Source organism: Peromyscus maniculatus, chromosome 10, assembly GCF_049852395.1.
Source record: "Peromyscus maniculatus bairdii isolate BWxNUB_F1_BW_parent chromosome 10, HU_Pman_BW_mat_3.1, whole genome shotgun sequence".
Taxonomy (NCBI): domain Eukaryota; kingdom Metazoa; phylum Chordata; class Mammalia; order Rodentia; family Cricetidae; genus Peromyscus; species Peromyscus maniculatus.
Window position 1 is genome coordinate 28,525,483 of NC_134861.1, and position 17,621 is coordinate 28,543,103.

Sequence of the window (17,621 nt, forward strand, 5' to 3'; positions counted from 1 at the left end):
CTCAAAAAAACCAAAAACAAAAAAAAAAAAACCAAAAAAAAAAAAAAAAAACAGAGAATGCATAACATATGAGACTATAGCTTCTTTAAGTCTCCTCAAATCTAACATTTCCACAGAGGTCCAGTTAGCTTATACACAGCCTTGAGCATTTGGCAGTTCCTGTAAGGTTACCAGATAGATTAATGTTGCCTGTTTGAAAACCTTAGACTCTTTCTCTGTAACTGTAAAATTCATTGCTTAGATAGGTTCACCTTTAATTTCTTCTGTCTGGGTCTGAATATCTCTATGATCTGTCTTAACAAGTTTTTCTAAACTTTTATCTTGGCACTCAAATTATCCAACCTTTTTAATGATCAAAGAAAAATGATCAAACAATAATATTCATAATTAACATTATGTAAATCCCATCAACATTAATCATCCTCTCATTTAATTGTTCCATTTTCAGACTGCCTAATGTGTTATCAAACAGAGACAAAATTACCCCCATTGTAAAAATATTTCCCATTTTTTAATGTGGGGAAAAAACTCCTTTAACTAATTTCTCCCATTAAGGTATCTTAATTGATTCATCAAGTCTGCTGACTAAGTAGAACAGTAGAAGTCTGAGGGAGTTTCAAAGCAGTTACCTAATGTGGTAGCAGTCTGAAATAGAAATACAGAGAAAGCCCACAGCCCACCAGGAGAGAAGAAGCCAGAGAGACTCCAGCCCATGTGTAGTGGAGACTCCAGCTGCATGCAGCTTAAGCCTGAGCTGGGAGCCTGCAAGGCCACAAGTGGCTTTTTAGTGAATTCTTGTCACAAATGTTGGGGGCCAGATGTAAAACAAATCTTAAAAGGTCTTATTAATTAAAAACCCAGAGCCAGATATTGGGGTGAAAAATGAGAGATCAGAGAAGCAGAATGAAGCCAGGCACACTCTTACTGCTAGGAAATCCTCAAAGACAGAGCTACTTCCTGTATTCTCATGTCTACAAAACTTCCTGTGCACTGTCATCTTACTTCTTCTCTCTGCCCAGATACATCACTTCCTATCTGTCTGTACAGACCTCCAGACCTCTATGGTTAATTAGCACTGGGATTAAAGGCGTGGTGCCACCATGCCTGGCTCTATTCCCAGTGTGGCCTTGAACTCACAGAGATCTGGATGAATCTCTGCCTCTGAAATGCTAGGATTACAGGTGTGTGCTACTACTACCTGACCTCTACATTTAATATAGTGGCTGGCTTTTTCCTCTGATCTCCATGTAAACTTTATTAGAGCACATATAAAATAACACCACAAAAGATATTAATTTTCTTTCATACTTCTTTGTGATTTTTTTTTATCAGAGTGCAAACAAAGTCCCCCACTACCACAAATTATGCAGTAATGTTTCCCACATTTGGGAAATCTCAGGACTAGCACATCCAGAGTGCAATGGATAAGCCTCATCCTGGAAAAATCACCTTCAAGATCATGTTATCTCTCCTGTCAGGTAAGTAAGTATTGCTTCTTTGTGATTTAAGAAAAGCAAGGATGAATGGCAGATGTACATGAAGTGGTAGAGGTGAGGTAGATCAGGAATAAAGCTAATGTCTCTGAAGTAGGAGGCAAGCATATTTGTTAATGAAGTCAAAGAAGACACAGGATGTTGAAAAACTCAGATGGGAACGGCAGACGCTAGGGTGCAATTAAGATTACAGTAGAGTACTGAGGGCCAACATTCCATGTTGTAAATGTATGATGATACTAACTAACTTGAATGGTCATGGGGATATTTCTTAGCTATTCTCAGTATCCTAAGTACACATAAAAACATGGTATGTCACATTGGCCATGCAAAGTGAGATATTGTTGAGTAGAAGGTTTGTGGACTGGAGATCTTTGGGAGGAAATTGTTCAAGGTATAAACCACATAGGTAAGGTCAGTTAATAGTCTGGCTAAAAGGGTAGGGTTATTAGATAAGAGAAATATGAATGCATCAAGGATTGTTGTCCTTTCCTTTAGTCGAATCAAAGAGAATTTATTCATTATTTTTCTCTTGCTTGAGTCAACACCATGATCAAAAGACACTTATTGGAGAAAGAGTTTATTTTAGCTTATAGTTACAGAGAAACAAAATCCATTATGGTGGGAGGGAGACAGGCCAGCAGGAGCAGAAAGCTAAGAGATAACATCTTCGACTGCAAACAGGAAGCAAAGAGAGTGAAGTGGAAGTGTGTGGTGTGCAAAGTCTCAATGTCTGCCCCAGTGGCAGATTTCCTTCAAAAGAGGCATCATGTCCCCAAATAACACCACCAAATGGGGGCAAAGTGCTCAAATATCTGAGCCTGTGGGAAACACGTTCATTCAATCCACCATTAGAGCAGTTGAGGTAAAATGGATGCTTTATTACTATAAAAATAATCCCTAGGGTTTTGTTGTTGTTTGTTTGTTTTAATGATTACCTGAATAATTGATCTCAATAAAATCTAGACTTACCTGGGAGGCAGGCTTCTGTGCACGGCAGTGGGAGATTGTCTTGATTAGGCCATGGGAAGTGGGAAGACCCACCCAAGGCAGGTGACACCATTCTCTGGGCCAGATTTCATGAGAGAAGAGAGTGAGCTGAGCATCAGGCATTACCTCCACTTCTGGGCTGTGGATACAATGTGGCCAGCTGCCTTAGGCTCCCACTGTTGAGTATTCCCACCTGATGGTCTGTAACCCTGAGCAATGAGAGAAAATAAACCTGTCCACTTTAAATTGCTTTTGTCAGGGTGTTTTATCTCAGCAACATAAAAAATACTAAAGACAGTTACTGTTAATTACAAATGTGGAAGAATTTTATTTTAATAACTATCAAGAGATTAAAAGACTATTTTCACAAAGTGAAAACTTTAATTTTGATCTATAAAAATCTTTTGATATGTCTGAAATATGTTCTGCCTTACTACCTGGGCCCCAATGACAAAGGAAGGATCTCCAGAAAAATCTATTTTTATATTCATGCACATCAGGCTTTCCATATAAAGAGTTTGTGGGAGAGATAGGAAAGAAGAAGAGGACTAAGACATTGAAAAAGGAGTTATAGGGTACTTTGAGGTTGAAAACTGCAGAAAATGAAATACGGCAACAAGAAATTTGGTTGGCTTTGAAGCCAAACGTATATAGGAGAAAATTATCACAATTAATTAAAAAGTATATTCAAGCATTAAACAATGAACACTTAAGTGGCATTGTTCTGGAAAAGAAGGCCAAACTGATTGAATGAATTCTTCACACAGGTAGACTGCAAAGTGCCAGGCAAGAATCGGCTACAAATAGTTGAGATTAATTAAGGCATGAAATCAAATGCCAAAGTACTATAACTAGAATTTAACTGAACCAAAAGATCCTAATATTGGAGAAAACAAGAGCAAAATAGAAACTTTTTACTCTGAAAGAAAAGGGTTTCCAGGAGGGCAGCATACTTGCCTGGCACGTTGCACACGAGCATTGGCGTTGGCTAGTTCAAATCTAATGCAGCCCTCTCTGTGACTGCACCATTAATAAGGTCTTCAAAATGGTTTCCCTGAGCAGTTTCCTCTTTTGGTTTTTCACGGTTTAATTAGAAACGTCTTTAAGAGCTGGTTTTACTGTGGTTGTATCACAGCTGCCTCTTCAGCACTCTGTGGTTTAACGACAAGGGCGATAAAGTGAAATCCCCAGTCCTTATTGTACTATCGAATAGAACCCACACATTTCCTGCTTTTAGTGCCCCTGAGTCATCATCTTATATTTGTTCATCAACATTTTAAGTGTCCCTCTTTAAAAAATGTAATTTGATAGTTAATTTTCTAAACTTATTATTCTTTTATTTCTTCACAAAGTAATAACATTTCATATCCATTGGACGGGTATCGTCCTGCACCCGACTCCTTGTTTCTAACAAGAAAAGCTTTTATTCTCTATTTTTACCTTATAATATTATTCTTGTTATTTTTCCTTAGAGATTTGGTTAAACTTAATTCTGCAAAGGATTCATGGGCACCAGTAAATGAATTAGCTCCTTTGTGCCATATCCTTCTATAGTTTTAGAACATACATAAACACTATAGTGGTTGTATTGAAATTTATAGCATGAAATTAAAGGTCTAGGAGAAAATTTAAATATACAGCTGGAAAATTAAACACACAGAACACCTGCTTTCATATAAATTTATTTTTCTAGTAAAAATGATTCTCCATTTATTTATTTAGTATTTATTTATTTGTTCATATCTATCTATCTATCTATCTATCTATCTATCTATCTATTTTCACATTCAAAGAATTTTCTAGGTGAAATACTGATTGAGATTTGTGAGAATCAAATGGATGATGAAGAACAAAGGCTATTCTCTTGCGTTCTCCTTTCAAGGCTGGAAATGTTCAGGTCAGCATTCTTGTTTATCATGTAAACACCCACAGCAGTGGGAACATGCCTGGCCACATCAGCCACTCCTACCTTCATCTCCATGTGTAGTCATGAAGCTGGTCTTGGAGTACCAGCTCAGGAGCCCAGCTCTGCTGGCTCCTGTCTTCATCTGTCCTGCCTTGCCGGATAACGTGATTTGGGGCAAGTTATTGGACTTTTCTCTAGTCTTCATACAATGTGGCAGTGGCTTTCCACTGATGCAGTTCTCTGGATGAATTTTTACCATCTTTAAAATACTTAGGACAATGACTGGCACATGACTGACAGGCATGACTACTTCCCTGGCAAGAAAGTTTGTTTACTTTTTATGCTAGTCAACTTCTGTGGTGATGTTGTGTCCCCCAACATATCGTGCACCCTAATAAACTTATCTGGTGTCAGAGAACAGAACAGTCACTAGATAGACATAGAGGCCAGAAAATGGTGGCACACACATCTTTAATCCTAGCATTCCAGAGGCAGAGATTCATTGCGATCTCTGTGAGTTCAAAGCCACACTGGAAACAGCCAGGCATGGTGACACACACCTTTAATCCCAGGAAGTGATGGCAGGAAGGTAGATGAGGCGTGAGGACCAGGAGCTAGAGCCTGGTTTAGCTTTTAGTCTTTTGAGCAGCAGTTCACCCGAGATCCAGTTGAATGAGGACTCAGAGTCATCTAGTCTGAGGAAACAGGATCAGCTAAGGAATTGGCAAGGTGAGGCTGTGGCTTGTTCTGCTTCTCTGATCTTTCAGCTTTCACCCCAATACCTGGCTCTGGGTTTGTTTTTATTTTATGAGACCTGTTAAGATTCGTGCTACAAACTTCCCATCTTTATGACAAAATAAATGAGAAAAAAATAACTGAAAAAAAAGAAAGGAAGAAGGAAAGAAAGAAGGAAGGAAGGAAAGAAGGAGAGAAGGAAGGAGAGAAGGAAGGAGAGGAGGAAAGGCGGGCTATGCTAGCTCATCATTTTGGAGGATTGGGTCCATGGTCAGTCGGTCCCACTGAGGCCAAGTGAAGTCAAGCGTCATGGCAGAAAGCAAAGGTGTTCACCTCACTGTCATCGGACAGCAGAGATTTGAGAAGAGGTTGGGGATAGATATACCCTCTGTGAGAAAACACCTCAGTGATTAGGGCCACTCAAATGTTCCCACAGTCAATCGATGGCACGACCAGTGAGCATCAAGCCTTTACCATAAAAGACTGGAGGAACCTCCCAGAACATCTATCCTTCTTGCCTTTTTTTTTTTTCCTTTAAATGCACAAGTAGCTCTTCCCTAGATTTATTCACTAATTTATTATTTTACTCAATAGGGATTGCTTGAGCACTTGCTACATTCCAGAAACAGAACTAGACTGGGGAACCTTAAGAGGAAACTGGAGCCACACGGCCTGCAGTAGCTGGAGTCTGGATTACCCAACTAAAGGAGCAGTGCCAGAGAGCCAGAAGGTGGGGAACGCACCTGGGAAGCCCAGCAGGTGCCATTCATACCACCCTCACTTTTTAGCTCCTCCACTATTTTATTAGGGCTTTGCAGATTTGCTAAATGGGTTTATTTGACTCCAAAGAAAGGTGGTGGAGTGCCTCCAGAAAAGGTGATGGGGCGCCTAGCATCTGTGTACATAGAGCACTCCAGCTGATTTTGATACAAAAGTCTAAACGTCTTAGACAAAATGGACAAGAATGAATGATAATGCTGGCAGGATGTCTCAGGGTAGCTCCAGCACATCCAAACTGTAAGCAAATTGGCACCTCATTCCAGTAGCACATTGTAAAAGAAGAGAGACTCATCCCTGAAAGGGGATTACTCAATCTGTCACTTCAGATGCAGCATACATCCTATGCTGGAGAGAACCAAGAGCCCCATACTTGAACACTCGCCAGTGAGGGAATTTTTATAGTATTCCTTGTTTATATTGCCTAAGGAGTCCAGTGTCAATGGTCATATTCTTGGGGTCAGTCCGGAATGATCCTTTCTGCTGTTATATTTAATTTCCCACATTTTTTAACCTCAAAGCTCTCTTTGATTCTCTTTCTGATGTCTTATTTCACTTCTGCTTCCCCAATCCCCGACTTTGCCATTCTATCTGGAAATACCTGGAGCTCATTTTATGAAAATAATGCAACAGTGATAAGGTTCAAAGGAATATCCACCCGAAGGAACACTTGTATTTTATGGTGAGGAAACCTTTAAGAAAATACAAAGTAAAGTTTGGAATTTTAGACACAAGATCACTGATGGTGCACAGCTGGGTTTTGTTGCTATCCCTTAAATGACACTATTCTGGGTGACTATGGTTGGCAGCCATTACGATCTTCAGGGTATTCAATTCCCATATGCCATCACTCTATACGTTGTTTTGCTTAAAGTGCATGGTTCCTGTTCAGAGCTCAAACACTGTTTCTAAGGAATGGGGGAGCAAAATGAAATTGTCCACAATAGTTTTAAAAGGCAATTGTTCCTCTTTATCCATGGCAGAATAATAACAATAATTGTCACCATTTAAATAGTGCCTTTCATCCTCCGACCCCAAGGCACTTCAACAGGGAGGCTACACATTATTTAAGTGAATTTCTTTTGGGAGACAGGGCAACTGAGAGACATGTAATACATGGTTAGCTATGCTAATTTTGTTTTCTTTAACAAATGCAAAATAAATAGCCTCCTAAAAAGCCAGATAATATCTTGGAGATAAACCCTTTCTAAAGTAGGTTATTCTAAACAGATGTGCCTTCTTCTATGTCAATGTGATTTTTAAAATTTTATTCAATATACATGCAAACCCCAGACTTAATACTGAATTTTCAGCCTGTTTTATCAAACACAAGCACATAGAAAAATTGTTTTAATGAACAGAAAACCTACAGCTTTTTGGAGCTTTGCTGTTTCCTAAATTTTATGAGTAAATTTTGTGGAAACTGTGTAAATAGAGCATAATTATTTTAAAAATAGGAGTCTTTGTTATTAACCGCCTAACTGTCGGGAGTATACAAAGCACCCTGCTGCATAGACAAAGGACTGAAAAAAAGTTACCTGGAGAGAGTTTTTGCTATTGAAAGAATAAAAACTAAGCAATAAAATGAACTTTTGGTTCACAGATGCAAATACTGAATGCTAAACCTGGCTGAGGGGAAATCACTTTCGCCTGATAACCAGATTACTTAGAACAAAAATAGAGAAAATTAAGAACTGAAGAGCAGAAAATTAAGGTAGAGGCAATTTAAAGAGTAAGTAGATGATGTAGGCTTTCATTTTCTTCCCCCCCTGTGTCCAGCTAATTAAAATTACAATCAAAATGAAAGAGTCTAAACTTGTAAATATCTTTAGCTAATGATTTTGTCTTTTTAATCATCCTCACATTCACAGTCTTCTTTTATTCATTTAGGTCTTTACAATAAAATGAAATTGTTTTTCCCCTGTAAAAATCCTTCTTCTGATTTTTGTTATCGGCTTCTCTGTGTCCCCTAGCTCTTTTATTCTTCCTCTTCTCCTTGGAGCTTTTCAGTGTTTCTTTGAACATACTTCACAAAAGGTAAAAGATGCGTGTTGAGTGTTTGTTTTATTTAAACATTTAAATGTTGGGGGCTGGACAAGTAGCTTGGTTGAAGCACATGCTTCACATACAGGAGGCCCTGAGTTCAGTCTCCAGTACCAAGCAATTATAAAACAAACCAAACTATCAAATTCTGTTATAAACACAGTACTTCAAGGCTGCCTCACACATAAAAAGAATAATTCCTTGTTATAATATATATATATATATATATATATATATATATATATATATATATATATATATCTTGTATAATTAAATGTGTACATCATTGTCTTATATAATGCAATCATTACAAATTAGCTTACAGAAATTAATTTAATTCATATTTTGTACCATAAATGCTTTGTTATTGCTATCTTTGCCATAAATATTCTTTACATTCAATATTACCCCATAGCTAATAAAAATTAGCAAGACTATTGATCTGGTTTTTTTGTTGTTTTAATATTTTCATTCTACCCATCTGCATCAGCACCAGTCTATTCCAAGTACCATCATAGCACAGTCAGCTTGTAGCAGAGCTTTATCCTTCTGCTTTAATGAATAAAAAGCAAATCTTGAAGAAAAAAAGCCTTAGGAAAGCACATTTCAAACTATCATGAGTTATCTCGTTACCTAGTTAGAAGTGCGCAGAAGTAGTTACCAGCGTAGCCTCTTAGCCAACCTCTGCGCTCACCCTGGCTCTCCTGTATTGCTATGGTGGTTAGTGAGATTGTATATCCTAGGTGACTTTGGATACTGTACTGATTTTTTTATCCTAAAAAACAAGTTGTAATCCTGTCATTTCTTAAAGTCTCACAGATTCTTCCCCTGACTCTTAGTTAAAATTCCTTACTTTGAGGCACTGACTTCAAGACCTTCTAAGATTAAAAGAATTATTTCTCCTGAGGCTATTCTTTATACAACAATACAACAGTTTCTTAAAAATTGCACGCAGCTTTCTGACTCAGGTGGATACCCTTGTACACATTATTCTCTTCTTTTTTGCCCAACAAAGTCCTATCCATTCTTGGTATGATACTTTATCATCCGGACTAGATCAGGCCTGAGATAGAGACTTACTTTTGCATTGATTTCTCCTTGTCCTTTGTGAGAGATACTATAAATGCACCACATTGTATCTGCCTCCTCATTTAGCTATAAGCTCCCTCCTGGCTAGGGCTTTGCTGGTTCTTGCTCACTGCTTTAGCTCCAGACACTCCTTATATAAGCAGGTTATCACTGAATATTTTCATAGGAAGAAATCAAATACTGAAGGAATAAACAAGCTTTGTGGAAGAACCCAACATGAATATAAGCTAGAGTGAGATTTCTTGACATCCATCATCCCACTATTACTAACTGAGATTTGACCAAACATTCATCTCGGCTTCATTTGAGCACCAATTAAAGTATGGGCATCACTAGATTCTAGCATCTGCTATAAATAAACGTGCATATGGATAGGAGCAATTTGTAGGTCCATTCTGTAATGGCAGATGCTGGAATATTGGATAATTTTGTTATTGGTAGAGAAGGCCAATACCCATTACTTGTGACTAATTATTATATCTGACAGATTAATACCTATTACTTCAAAATGCATAATTCAAGGAAAGACAAAATAGAGAATGCTTGAAGCCCATAAGAGATAATGGCCGCCTTCAAAGTTCATGCTCCCCCTGAGTGAAGGGCCAAGTTAAGCTAGCAACTATTAGAACCACTTGGCTTATATAGTAATTTAGGGTTTTGAAATTCACACTTGCTGGGCTCTAGAGGCAATTCATTTTATTATAGAGCAATTTCCAGTTCAACTGCAGTTTGGCTGCAGCATGAAGACGGATCTGACTCCCTCCTGTCATCACAGAATGCAGTTCCCACTCAAGGCAGTACTCTGGTGATCAATTCTGTTGAGTATGTGCCTCAGATATGTTAACCGTCTCAAATACTACAATTCACAGGAAAATGTGATGCTCAAAATTGTGTAACTCACTTTTTTATTGCAATTCTATGACTCTAAGTTTACTGAAAATTAATGAAATGAAGTCAAAATGTGTATATGTGGTAATCTATTTAATAAATATTTGAGTTTCCATTATTGTCAAGGGAGTAGCAAAGCATTGTAGTCATGCCAGAGAAGAATGCTTCTCTCATGAAGTCTGTATACATTAGTGAAGGGGAACAGACAATAAACAAATAAATACTAGGTTGGTGCAGAAGGAATTGCATTTTGGGGCTGTGAATTTTACTCATTATAACTAGGTTCAGATACATCTTTATGAATAAAAACAGAAACCATTACAATGAATGTATTTTTTCCCATGAGATAAATTTGTTTATTCCAGTATCATAAAAATCCATACTTCAGGATGTAGTGAACTCTTGGAAAGCATTCCATTCATCTTGCTGGCTGGGGAAGTATTCTCCTTGCAAAAAGTTGAGATAGTTGAGATACTTGAAGAAGTGGCAATTGGCTGGATAGAGGTCAGATGAATATAATGGGTGACACAAAATTTGGTATCCTAATCTGTTCAATTTTTGGAGCATTGTTTGTGGGGCATGTGGTTGAAAATTGTCATGGAGAATTGGGTCCTTTTTGTTTACCAGCCTCAGCTACAGACATTGCAATTTTCAGTATTGATCAAACTTCTCAGATATCATACTTCTGTCACTGGGTTCAGAAAGCTGTAATGGGTCAGACCACAGTGACCATGACCTCTTTTGGTGCCAGTTTGATTTGGGAAGTGCTTCAGAGCATTGTCTCAGTCCAGCCACCAAGCTGGTCATCATCAGATGACCACACACAATCCACTAGTCATCACATGTAATAATCTAACAGAAAAGTGTCTCATTGTGGATTGGAGTAAGAGACAAGACAATTCAAAACAATGAATTCTGTTTTACTTCTGGTCAGCCATATAAGGCACACATTTATTGGCAAATTTTACTATTTCAGTTTTGCTTCAAATGATAATTACAATGGGATGCTACTCATGGATTTCTTCACCAAGAACTCTTTGGTGAATTCTTATGTAGTTGAGAGATTCTGTTTCAATGGTTGTGCTCAATCATTTTCCAGTGGCCAGCTTTTTTGCCCCCATCAAGGTTCTTGTCACTTTTGCAAAACCTCTTGAACCACCACTGCATTCTATGTTTGTTAGCAGTTCCTGGGCCAAAATGTATTCTTGGTGTTTCAAGTTGTCTTGGCTAATTTATGAACCATTTTGAACTCAAATAAAAAATCACTCAAACATACTTTTGTCTAATATCATTTTCATAGAATAAAACAAATATAAAATAAACAGAGAGTAGCAAGTTATTAGTGAAAAGAATGAAGTGGAAAATTTCATTAAAATGATGTATAACATAACCACATTTGTTAAGAATATATTCCAATATCAAACAGGAAATTTGAACAAAGTCAAAATTGAAATTACTCTGTAACAACCCAATAAGTTAAATATATATTTGCTAAAAGATAATAAGTCTACAGAAAAAGCAGGGTAAGGAATTGGATGTAGTAATGTGCTGTAATTTTGAACAGTTGACTGAGAGACCTTTTAAAAAGATGCCATTTGAGCAATGACCTGAAAGAGAGAGAGGGGAACAGCGTCTAGAGGGAGTCATTTCTGGCACATAGACCAGCACAGAGACAGGAGCAAGACTAGCTTGCTCAAGGGATAGCAGGGAGGCCACTGGCCAGAAAAGTGAGTTAGCCACAGTAGAGATGGACTCAGAGTGGGAAGAAGGGGAAGAGAAACCATAGGTCTTTGTGAACTGCTTTTGTAGAACTGAGTTTTTTACTTGATTGGAATGGGTAACTATGGGAGAGAAATGAGCAGGATAGTGACATGATATTATTCCCAATTCAAAAGGATCTTAGTGACCTGTGTTGGCCATAGAGGGACAAAGGCACAAGCAGAAGTCAATTAGAACACTGTTTAGAGAAATAATATTTGCAAACTTCCTAACATCTGTAAATAATCCCAAATGAGCTGAATTAAGGTTATAAATCTTAAGTCTTATTTTTGACACACTGATTGACCTGGTAAAATTGGATTAAACAGAAATCAAATAGTTCCTGTGGGACTATTCTTTCATTTCTGGAAGATATACTGTCCTTGGCTTGCAGGGCCAAAGCATTGCTGGGTAAGAATAGCCATATGTTGTACAATGAAAGGCTCCCTATTTTCTTGTTATTGCACGAGATCATTTCGAAACTGTGGTGGTTTAAATGAGAATGTCTGCCATAGGCTCAGGAGTTTGAACACTCGGTCCCCAGCTGGTTGTGCTGTGTGGGGACATTACGGACCTTTAGGAGGTAGGGCCTTGCTGGCGGAAGTGCATTAGTGTGGGCAGTCTTTGAGTTCAGAACCTTGCCCCTCTTCCAGGTTGCTTTCTCTTTTTCCTGTGTGTGATCAGACAGCTTCCTGTTCCTGCTGCCATGCTATGCCATCCACAAGCCAAGACAAACTCTTCCTTCCAGACTGATTTTCATCATGTTTTTTTTTTTTTAATCACAGTAACAAAAAAATGACTAATACAGAAACCTGTGCTATCTGTTCATAAATGACAGTTTTTTCTGTCATTTCTATAACTGTACAATTTTAGTTTTTTTTTTTTTTTGGTACTAGAAACCAATGTAATACTTAAGAAAGTAGCTAATTTAGTTAACCTCAAAGGACATTGTCCATAATGAAATAAGAATACTTTATAGGAATAAAAGTTATTATAACCATTCTATACATTTTTAATCTGATGTAGTCTGTAGCCTGAAGTTTCTCTGGTCCCGCCAGAACCCCGCAGTCCTGTGGCCTACTTATAAAATAATCACTCAGAAGTTTATATTAATTATAATTGCTCTGCCATTAGCTCAGGCTTACTACTGACTAGCTCTTATACTTTAAGAATTTATGTTTAGTCATATGGCTGGGTACCTTTTCTCAGTTCTGCCTTGTCATCTTGCTTCCTCTGTGTCTGGCTGGTGACTCCTTCTGACTCAGCATTCCTCTTCCCAGAATTCTCCTTGTCTGCTTAACCTGCCTATACTGGTAAGCCACAAGCCACATGGCAACTTACAGATTAATAGATATGGGTTGATTTAAGATATAAAAACAGTTAGCAAGAAGCCTGCCATGGCCATGCAGTTTATAAGTAATATAAGTCTCTATGTGTTTACTTGGTTGGGTCTGAGCAGCTGAGGGACTGGTGGGTGACAGAGATTTGTCCTGACTGTGGGCCAGGCAGGACTGGAAAAACTCCAGCTACAATACTTCCTGCTTGGCTACTGGCCATTCAGTATTTTACTTATCAACCAATCAGAGCAACACATATTCACAGCATACAGAACGATATCTCACAGCACCTTCCCTTTTCTGTCTAATCAAAAAAGAAGGTTTTAACTTTAATATAGTAAAAATACACATAATAGAACAGTTATCAAGCAAGAATTACAGTTACAATATCTAGTCTATTTGTATTTGGCAAAATTAAAGAAAATATTCTATCTATCCTATATTTCTGAGTCTAAAGTTTCATATCTAATTTCTCTTTTATCATAACCAAGGAAAACTATAATTATAACTATCTAGTCTTCCACTACATCAAAGACCCCTGAAGGATTTAATATTACTTAAGTAAACAGGAAGAGCAACTTCCAAAAATCTAGAATGACAGAGAAAGCTGCCTGCCTGGATAGTCATCCAAAGTTCCTCTGCAACATTGGAGCATCCATCTTCAGCCTATAGGCCTAGAGACTCTCAGTCCCTTCTCGTTGTCTCCTGTATATTATTTGGCAGTTTCTGCTGCAAAGCAGGAACCTGAAGGATCATCTTGCCTTGCAAAATTCATTGGTCACCTTCCTATTGGTCCTGCATGTCCAGTTTTTACCACATTTTGTCAAGCAATCCAGGCAAGAACATTTTCTTGCCCAAATGACTATTTTTGCCAAGAAGAAGATGAACTCCATACTGAGTGTCTTTGATGCCCATTATCCTCTCTGAAATAAATTGGTGCTGCCAGGAGCAGACATGTCTCATTGTCCAGAAAGTCTAAGTTTTTAAAACATTTTAAATGCCATATTCTGTAGGTCTTTGAAGTGTTTGAAGATTACCTACCTAATTGAAATATATGTATGTGTACCTAGAAAACTTAACTAAAATGTATATAAGTTTGACTATCCTAGAAGACTAATTATTAATCTGTATTTCTTAATTATCCATTACAATTTAAATGAGCTGCACAAACACAATGCCTTAAACAAGAATAGAAATATAATATGGTATAACAAAATTATCTTTAAATTTGTATCAATAAATTAAAATCCATAGCAATGTAAAACATTTTTAAACAAGTTGTTGCTCTTTAAAAGTAGGTTCAATAATATACCCTTTCATTCTATCATATCTATATCATATCCCTTTTTTCTTTTAGAAAAAGATTGCATCTAAAATCAACTCCCCTTTTAATAAAAATAAACATTTATAAGTAATATTTTGGGAACTTGGGTATAGCTTCTCATACTACTTGCTACTGGTTGAGGGCATAGGCAATCTAATGGGGATCCTGAGAAAATTAAGAATTATGGTCAAGTCCTGGCTGGAATAGACTGTGAGGCTGTATTGTCTGAGCCAGTTGCCTTGAAGCCATTCTGGATGTTGGATTATCTGGGCCATGGTGTCATCAGAGACCTTTCAGGGGGTCTTAGCTGATCAAATCTAATGTATCTTAACCTGGAACAAATCCATAGCCTGTCACTTCCTGTGGAAACAAAAACAGAGCTTCCTTTCCAAAGTAACATATCCTTAGATCCAAATTTTGAAGTCAAGATACCTTCAAAATATACATATTGGTTTAATTCAATAGCCTTTCCAATCAAATGTCTTTTTGCAGTTAAAAAATCCCAAAGACAATATAATCCAGACTCTGTGTGTGATTTCTATCTTTACATGGCTTATATTTTTATATTACTTTTACTGTCTCTTTAAATACTTTATTGTTTTTTGAACTATTTCTTTATGTAATTGTCTATATTAATTTTCTTTTCTCTTCCAAGCCTATGTACATTTTTACATACATTGTAAACCATGTAAGTTTTATTCCATCTGAATCTGTTTTATTGTGAATCTATTGCTTTAAACTGTAGAGTGGTTAGAACAGAACAGGCAGCCTTGGCTGTTAACTCCACCCACCTCAGCTTTTGAACATGGCAATGGTACGTTACCACTAGCTCTGGGATCCATGTGTACCACCAACTCTCAGAAGCAGTGGGTCTATGCCTCCATTAAAACAGCATGTAGCCCAGAAACCTTTTTTTTTTCTTGTCTGTATTAGCAAAAACTATATCCACCATGCATCATGCTGTGTGGCTTACAGACACCACTCTGTATAGCTGTGGGAATCCACCATGCTGCACTCAAGACCATACACCATGAACACACCATTCTGTAGCTCAAGTCTGCATACATGATGTCTCTGTACCTTGGCATCTCTGTATCTCGACCTGCATGAGACATAAAGTAGAAAGCTGTTTGGGGCTCTATTATTATGTGTTTAGAAGTCCTTTTTAAACTCTTTTAGGCCTTATGGAAATTTGAGAGCCCTGCATTGGTACACCAAGTGTAGTTGGAAGTTTTTCTGGTCCTGCCAGGCCCCTGCAGTCCTGTGGCCTACTTATAAAATAATCACTCAGAAGCTTATATTAATTATAACTGCTCAGTCATTAACTAAGGCTTATTATTGACTAGCTCTTACACTTAAATTAACCCATAATTCTTATCTATGTTTAGCCATGTGGCTTGGTACCTTTTTTCAGTTCTGCCTTATCATCTTGCTTCCTCTATGTCTGGCCGGCAACTCCTGACTTAGCCCTCCTCTTCCTAGAATTCTCCTCTCTGCTTGCTCCACCTATACTTCCTGCCTGGCTACTGGACAATCAAAATTTTATTTATCAAACAATCAGAGCAACACATATTCACAGCATACAGAATGACATCTATCTTTATCAGATATAGATATATACAGATAACATCATATCTATATCAGTAGTCTGATTCCCAAAGCTTTACATTTAAGAGTCAATATAATCAGATTATTTCATCAGACCATCTCACCAGAATTCCTGTCTCACCATTATATAGAGCAACAGAAATTGACCTACACATCTACACAGAGAGATAATATTCTTGCAAAAATAAGACACTGCTTATAGAACATCTCCTGTTAGTAAGTGGCACTAAAAATGTCATTTGTATGGATCTGAGAGATGGCTTAGAGGGTAAAGAACTTGCCAACAAGCCTGATTTCTGAATTGGATTCACAGGACCCATATGGTAAAAGGGGAGAACCAATCCATGTAAATAGTGCTGTGACCTCCATGTGCATGCTGAGACACACATGCTCCCTCTGCAAATAAATGTAATAAAAATATGTCCTTTGTGATGGTTTCTTAAATGTTAAATAAAAACAAAACAGGGTCCACATTCATAAAATAGAAACACGAAGCAATATTTCTAGAATTTCCGGACTTTAAGTTTTAAAGTATTTTAAGATAGCTGAAAGGACATAAAAGTCCATTTCAATAGCACCAAATTAAGTAAATAGTTTATAACTTTGGGTGGTAGTCTGTATGCATAGTTGTTAATTTAAGTTGTTTTAAAGCCCTGGGCCCTGAGGTCCTATATGCCAGGGTGTTGCAGGTGAACTACCTGGACACCCCTTGCAGGAGTGGGTAGGAAAGAGCAGCATTACTGACACAGACACTGGGAGTTGGGTGAGAAGCAAGTAGCCTACTCATTTATTACAGATATGGGGTTGAGCCTATATACCTTCTCCTGATTTCCCATTGGCAGACGGAGATTGCCTTAGCTGTGTTGTCTCTTTCTCATTGGTCCCAGCATTCTGATGATCATGCATCACCAATCACCAGGTGCAGTGGCAGACTCCAAGTTGGCTCAGCGAGAAGTAGCTAGCATGAATGCCTATGTGTACTACCTGGAACAGGGCAGCTGTGGTTTTATCAGGCTAGCTGGCTGTGCTCCTCCTAAACCAGGTGACAAGACACAGAAAGTCTAATTTTCTCACAAATTGCCTCTGTCTTCTGCAAGGAGCCTCTTGTTTCTATAACCCTCACCTGTTGTTAATATTTTGAAGTAAGCTGAATTAATAAATTATACACACACAAACCCAAATTCATTCACATACTCATATACATAGTCACACACTAAGCCCTCACAACACACACACTCACATTCTCACACTCACACATGCATGCACATACTCTACTCACAAATACACACACTCACACACATGATCACATATGCATGCACACTTACACACACACTCACACACATATTAATCTTATTAGTTTTGTTTCTCTGAAGAACTCTAATACACTAATACATTTATTAATTGTCTAAGATTGTCTGTATTCTTATCAATATGGAATTCCTCTGTATAATCTTTTGCCAATGATGAGTCCATTCAAAATCTATAATTCATCATGTAAATTATGCTCAATAATCATTTTTAAAGATTATTACTCTAGAGGAGGGACTGGATGCAGATATGTACACATGTAGCTAGAGTTTCCTGCCTTGCCCACAGTCAGGACAAATCTTTGTCTCCCGCCAGTCTCACAGCCGCTCAGACCCAACCAAGTAAACACAGAGACTTATATTGCT

General features: G+C 37.7%; 1 non-coding gene across 1 annotated transcript; it reads right to left on the reverse strand.

Moving 5' to 3' along the window:
- Nucleotides 1-1,328: 1,328 nt before the first annotated feature.
- LOC121821058 (U1 spliceosomal RNA) lies at nucleotides 1,329-1,486 on the reverse strand. Its single transcript, XR_006061757.1, has one exon. It is a non-coding gene; the product is annotated as a U1 spliceosomal RNA (small nuclear RNA).
- Nucleotides 1,487-17,621: the final 16,135 nt, after the last annotated feature.